Source organism: Heterodontus francisci, unplaced genomic scaffold (genome assembly GCF_036365525.1).
Source record: "Heterodontus francisci isolate sHetFra1 unplaced genomic scaffold, sHetFra1.hap1 HAP1_SCAFFOLD_58, whole genome shotgun sequence".
NCBI classification, from domain to species: domain Eukaryota; kingdom Metazoa; phylum Chordata; class Chondrichthyes; order Heterodontiformes; family Heterodontidae; genus Heterodontus; species Heterodontus francisci.
The window spans coordinates 5145384-5152174 of record NW_027142006.1 but is presented as its reverse complement, the minus strand read 5'-3'; the positions used below and the strand labels follow the sequence as shown (position 1 = coordinate 5152174).

Here is a 6791-nt window from a genome sequence, read left to right as displayed (position 1 = left end):
CCACTATGAAATCTCCTCTTAGTCTTCGTTTCTCCAAGTAAATCAGTCCTAACTTCTCCAATCTATCTTCATAACTGAAGTTCCTCATCCCTGGAACCATTCTCATGAATCTTTTCCATAATCTCTCCAATGCCTTCACATCTTTCCTAAAGTGTGGCACCCGGAACTGGACGCAGTACTTCAGCTGAGTCTAGTGTCTTGTACAAGTTCAACATGACCTCCTTGTTCTTGTACTCTATGCCTCTATTACTAAAGCTGAGGCAACTGTATGCTTTATTAACAACTCTCTCAACCTATCCTGCCACCTTCAATGACTTATACCCTCAGGTCCTTCTGCTCCTGCACCCCATTTAGAATTGTACCCTTTATTTTATATTGTCTCTCCATGTTCTTCTGACCAAAATTTATCAATTGACATTTCTCGACATTGAACTTCACCTGCCATCTGTCTGCCCTTTCCACCAACTTGTCCATGTCCTTTTGAAGTTCTACACTATCCTCCTCAGAGTTCACAATGCTTCCAATGTTCATAACATCCACAAACTTTGAAATTCTGCCCTGTATACCAAGGTCTAGGTAATTAATATATATCAGGAAAAGCAGGAGTCCCAACACTGACCCTTGGTGACCTCCACTCCAAACCTTCCCCTAGCCCGAGAAACATCCATTGATCACTACACTTTGTTTCCCGTCACTCAGCCAATTCCATTTTTTTTAGAGATACAGCACTGAAACAAGCCCTTCGACCCACCGAGTCTGTGCCAACCATCAACCACCCATATATACTAATCCTACACTAATCCCATATTCCTACCACATCCCCACCTGTCCCTCTATTTCCCTACCACCTACCTATACTAGTGGCAATTTACAATGGCCAATTTACTTACCAACCTGCAAGTCTTTTGGCTTGTGGGAGGAAACTGGAACACCCGGCGAAAACCCACGCAGACACAGGGAGAACTTGCAAACTGCACACTGGCAGTACACAGAATTGAACCCGGGTCGCTGGAGCTGTGAGGCTGCAGTGCTGCACTGTGCCACTGTGCCATCCATATCCCTGTTACTGCTGTCCCTTATACTCCATGAGTTATAAATTTGCTCACAAGTCTGTTGTGTTGCATTGTATCAAACACCTTTTGAAAGGCAATAAAAGCAAAATACTGCAGATGCTGGAAATCTGAAATAAGTTCACGTTTCAGGTCAGTGACCTTTCAGATGCTGCCAGAGCTTTTGACAGTCCATGTCGACCACATCAACAGCATTGCCCTCATCAACCCTCTCTGTTACCTCATCAAAAAAACTCCAGCAGCACAGTTAAACGTGATTTTCCCTTAAGGAATTTATGCTGGCTTTCTTGAATTAACCCACATTTGTCCAAGAGACTATTAATGTTGTCTCGAGTTATTCTTTCGATAAGTTTCCCCACCTTCGAAATTAAACTGACTGGGGAGTGGGACGAGGTGAGTTGCTCTGGCAGAGAGCCAGCACGGGTTCGACAGGCTGAATGGCCTGCTTCTATGCTGTAGCCATTCTATGATTTTATGATTCTAGTAGCAACTGTTGGTGGAGAGGCAATGATGCAAGAATGTGTTGACAGAAAGGGGAAAATCTTGGCTGGTGTGTGTTTGCAGCATTTGCAGCTTGTGTTCGGGTTTGTGAATAAAGGTGATTTGGAAGCTGTGTTCCAGATTGAAGTGTTGACTGGAAGCAAGAAGTTGATGTAAATAAAGAGTAAAATGTGTTAACACAAAGCGTGTTGTGAATGTGGGTAGCAGTAAATAATGTGTTGGTGAATTATTTGTGTTAATAAATTCCACTGCGCCCTCTGCTGCAGGCTGCTGTTTCTATCCAGCTGTGTATTGGTGTTGTGTGTTTGCGAGATAAAAGCTTGTTTCAACGCTGTTTATGAAGCAATAGCATTGCACTCAAACAGTCCCAGACATAGCAACACACGTACAAAAGCAAAATACTGCGGAGACTGCAAATCTGAAACATAAACAGAAAATGCTTGAAATGCTCAGTAGGTCTGGCAGCATCTGTGCAGAGAGAACAGTTAACATTTCAGGTCTGTTTCGTTAACTCAAGTTAACTTTGTTTCTCTCTCCACAGATGCCGCCAGACCTAATGAGCATTTCCAACATTTTCTGTTTTTATTACAGCAACACAGGTGTTGGGAGGCTCAGCCTGGCTACACAATGTTACAAGGACGCTGAGCAACACCATCGACAATGGGACACAGAGAGAAAAACACAGAAAACCAGGAATAGACTATTAGGAAGCAGAAAGTGAGGGACAGACAGAGCGAGAGAGAGACAATGAGACTGAGATAGAGAAACAGGGCACTTGTCTGAAATAAACACAAGAAATGCTGGAAATACCCAGCAGCTCTGGCAGCATCTGTGGAGAGAGAAACATAGTTAACGTTTCAGGGAGTGACCCTTCTTCAGAACTGACAAATATTAGAAATGTAAAAGATTTGAAGCAAGTTAAGCAGGTGGGGGGGGGGGGGGGGGGGGGAGAGATAACAAAAGAGAAGGTGTTGATAGGACAAGGTCACAGAGAATAACTGACCAGAAGGTCATGGAACAAAGGCCAACCGTATGTTAATGGTAAAATAAAAGCAAAATACTGCGGATGCTGGAAATCTGAAACAAAAACAAGAAATGCTGGAATCACTCAGCAGAGTATGTTAATGGTGTGCTGAAAGACAAAGCATTACTGCAGAGAGGGTGTAAATAGACTGTAAAGCACAGAGCACTCCAAGCACAAGCATTGAAAAAATTAAAAAGCAGAAACAGTGGGTAGGCACAGTAGAAACAAACGAAACACACTAAAAAACCTAAAATAAAATAAGCAAATTAAAAAGAAAAAAAGGAAAAATAACTACACATAAAAAGGAGAGGGTGGGGGGAGTGTGTGGTGGGTGCTGTCATGCTCGGAAATTATTGAATTCAATGTTCAGTAAAGGTTTTCCGTGTTATTGTTTTACTTTCTGTTACTCACCATCTCCTGACTGTGACCATTTGCCGTCGTTTTACATCTGCTGGTGGAGAGGAGGCGCTGCAGGAATGGTTTGACAAAGAGGAGAGACTGGGGTGAAACGTGTTTGCAGCTGGTGCAGCTTGTGTTCCTGTGCGCAACAAATTGGTTTGTGAGACTTGTTGCTGATTGATGTATTGAGTGGAAGAAAAAAGCTGATTGCAATAAAGCGTTTGAAGAAGCATGATGTGATTGTGGATAAACACTTGATGTTTTCAAAGGAAACAATTTGTGTTCCTACAAAACTTGAATAGCAGAGAATGGTTTCGATCCATCGACCTCTGGGTTATGGGCCCAGCACGCTTCCGCTGCGCCACTCTGCTACCGGGTGACTTTGATTTCAACTGCCTATTAGTGAAATATGATCATTTCCCCAATTTTTTTTTAACAAAATCGGATTGTTGTCAGATTGCTCAAGAACCCAGACTCAGCAACACACTCGCTGACAGACTCACCCTCACTGCACAATGGCACAAGGACACTGAGTAACAGCACCGACAATCAGGCAGGCAGAGAAAGACACACAGAAAACCAGGAAGAGATTTCAGGACCCAGAAAGGAACAGACAGAGAAAGTTACTGAGCAAACCAGCAAGAGACAGCGAAAGACGGATGATTTATGGAAACGTGTTCTCTGTTAAGATGTCCCCTGTGTTCTTTTAAAGATATTTCCTGCTGTGTAATAGAATATTTTCAGTGTTTTCTGTTTTAAGCTCTCCCTCTTGTCCTGGCCAGTATTTATCCCTCAACGTCACTAAAACAAGTGATTATCTGCTCATTATCAGATTGATCTTCGTGGCAAATTGGATGCAGCATTTCCTACAACAGTGACTATGTTTTAAACGTCCTTCCCTGGCTCTCTGGGTCTTTCACACAGCATGAGGCTGTGTGTGAGATCCCAGTCCAACCCACATTCCCTGTGTGAGAGCCCAGTCCACCCACATTCCCTGTGTGAGATCCCAGTCCATCCCACATTCCCTATCTGAGATCACAATCCACCCCACATTCCCTGTGCACGATAATAATTTGCTTCTTTTCTTTCTTACTGTATTCGCTGTTGTGTAAAGATGCTCTCTGGTATTATGTAAAATGGTTCCCTGTTGGGTAAGGATCTTCTCAGTTGTGCAAATATGATCCGTCTTGTGTAAAAGTGTTCCCGGTTGTTTAAATATGTTCCATGCTCTGTAATGTAGAGCTGAGTCTGCACTAATGGAATTGCGACAGTATCTTCCAGTCTGATACTGTATGAGGGCTGGAATATGATCCAAAGCTCAGTCTATACAAATTGAATTGCTATTGTGTCTTTCAGTTTCACAATCTGGGTGCGTTTTAAACTGAAATCTCAGTTTGTTTCTCAGGTTATACTATCTTTCAGATTCTCTCAATCTGATAACGCACTTTAGACTTAGACTTATATAGAGTCATAGAGTTATACAGTACAGAAACAGGCCATTCGGCCCATCGTGTCTGTGCTGGCCATCAAGCACCAAAGTATTCTAATCCCATTTTCCTGCACTTGGCCCGCAGCCTTGTATGCTATGACGTTTCAAGTGCTCATCTAAATGCTTCTTAAATGTTGTGAGGGTTCCTACCTCTACCACCCCTTCAGGCAGTGTGTTCAGATTCCAACCACCCTCTGGGTGGAAAACAATTTCCTCAAATTCCCCTCTAAACCTCTTTCCCTTTACCTTAAATCTTTGCCCCCTGGTTATTGACCCCTCCGCTAAGGGAAGAAGTCTCTTCCTATATAACCTATCAATGCCCCTCATAATTTTGTATTCTTCAATGATGTCCCCCCTCAGCCTTCTCTGCTCTAAGGAAAACAACCCTAGCCTTTTCAGTTTCTCTTCATAGCAGAAATGCTCCAGCCCAGGCAACATCCTGGTGAATCTCCTCTGCACCCTCTCCAGTGCAATCACATCCTTCCTATGGTATGGTGTCCAGAACTGTACACAGTACTCCAGCTGTGGCCTAACTAGCGTTTTATACAGCTCCATCATAACCTCCCTGCTCTTATATTCTATGCCTCCACTAATAAAGACAAGTACCCCATATGCTTTCCTAACCACCTTATCTACCTGTGCTGCTGCCTTCAGTGATCTATGGACAAGTACACCAAGGCCCCTCTGACCTTCTGTACTTCCTAGGGTGCTACCATCCATTGTCTATTCCCTTGCCTTGTTAGTCCTCCCAAAGTGCATCTCCTCACACTTCTCAGGATGAAATTCCATTTGCCACTGCTCCGTCCATCTTATCAGCCCATCTATATTGTCCTGTAACCTAAGGCTTTCCTCCTCACTATTACAACATCACCAATTTTTGTGTCATCTGCGAACTTACTTATCATACCTGCTATATTCACGTCTAAAACATTAATAATTATGTATCTAATGTATATGTCAGGATGCACTATGGGAATTAATACTAAAACTTATAAAATCATAACGTGAGTAAATATTGGGCTGGTATTTAATTTGAATCTCAGATTATGTTATTGAGGTTAATTCTGTAACTTTGAAACAGGAACCATGTGTCAGTTCTATGTGTATTTAATTTGTAGCTGAGGTTGCACTATTGTGGGATTGACACACTGATAATTTGATAGTGGGTGAGAATTTGGGCTGGGATTTATGTATCTACCTGTCAGTGGTACTGAGTTATGGTAACAGGGAAACAACGTCTGTCTCTCCTGCTCTGTTGGATAGATGGATTGAAAATGTGTCTCTGGAACTATTTCTGCTGTCTGAGACTGTGGAACTGATGACCTGTCTGTGTTTCTGCGCTCTGTGAGTGATAATGTACGGACTGTGTGTGAGAAGGAGCTGGTGACACTCTTCCTTGTAACTTGGTGGAGGAAACATCCCATTTACTCTGGCTTCTTCATTTATTTTCCTGTTGAAACAAAAGTATGTTTTACAACTCAAGTACAGGTGAGGTGGAAGATACAAAGACCATCAGCTTAATGTCTCGATTAATAATCATTATGAACGGCCACAAAGGAACCCCAGGGATACAAACATTATCAAATATTTGACTCCACTGCAGTACTGCAGCACTCAGGGTCTGTATCCTTGGAGTATTGGGCGCGATGACAACAATGTAATGATATGTAGACAGAGCCCAAACCCTGCACTGTTCCATGAATGGAAGTATCCGATGGAGCAGAGACATTTGCACTGGTCAGATTTCCATTTATTGCTCCCATGGCATTAACCTGTTTAAAATGAGCCTGTCTTAGGTCTCACCTGGCGACTTACAGATGCTCTTTGTATAACTCCCCACATTCTTCCTCTCTGGCTCTGTTTCCGCTCTTCACTGTCAAATAGCAACAAACCGGCTGAGACTGGAACTAAACCAGGAATATTCACTGCTGGTCTGGGGAGAGGAAGCAGCATTGAATTTCAATAACAAATTCTTCCCATTCTGTCTCCATCCCCTTGTCCACACACGCCGAGAATGGTCTCTCCCTTCCCCCACTCACTCCATGTTCCGGGACCAGTTCCTGCTCCATTCCGCCTCTTACAAACAGCCCCCGCCTCTCCCTGAACTTGACCCCGGACTCGATGCTGATCTCTGAGTCCATCTGCGGATACGGTCCCAAAGCGATGTGCTGCTGTTTGCTCCCTTCCCCCGGGACCTGGATCTTTTCATTCGCGGCTGTTTTAAACCATCTTCTTCCGCTCACAGGCAGTGCTGGGGGAGGGGAGCGCAGGCGCAGATTTCTGCAACAATTCCGCAAACAGAAACATG

General features: G+C 43.5%; 1 non-coding gene across 1 annotated transcript; it reads right to left on the bottom strand.

Annotated features, from left to right (window-relative positions):
• Positions 1–3293: 3293 nt before the first annotated feature.
• trnam-cau (transfer RNA methionine (anticodon CAU)) lies at positions 3294–3365 on the bottom strand. Its single transcript has one exon. It is a non-coding gene; the product is annotated as a tRNA-Met (tRNA).
• Positions 3366–6791: the final 3426 nt, after the last annotated feature.